Below are 273 nucleotides of genomic sequence, written 5' to 3' on the forward strand. Positions count from 1 at the left end.
CTCACTTGGTGGGCCCAGTGGCTGGCACAAGGTAGAGGCCGAATCGGTATTTGATGGACAAAACAAGAACAGGTGTGTGTCATGAGAGTTCAGTGTGAGGACGTCAGGGGTGGCAGGACAGGGGGTGACAGAGGCCCAAGTGGGAGTTAAGGGGAGGCCAGACAGGTCATTGGAGGCAAGGAGACCGAGCTGCTGAGACCTGGCTGTGGCGCTGGCCACCTCAGGCCCCCTGGACGGTGGGCAGAGAAAGGAGAGCAGGCATGGGAGGACTGG

The sequence above is a fragment of the Crocuta crocuta genome, unplaced genomic scaffold, assembly GCF_008692635.1.
Source record: "Crocuta crocuta isolate KB4526 unplaced genomic scaffold, BGI_CrCroc_1.0 scaffold978, whole genome shotgun sequence".
NCBI lineage: Eukaryota > Metazoa > Chordata > Mammalia > Carnivora > Hyaenidae > Crocuta > Crocuta crocuta.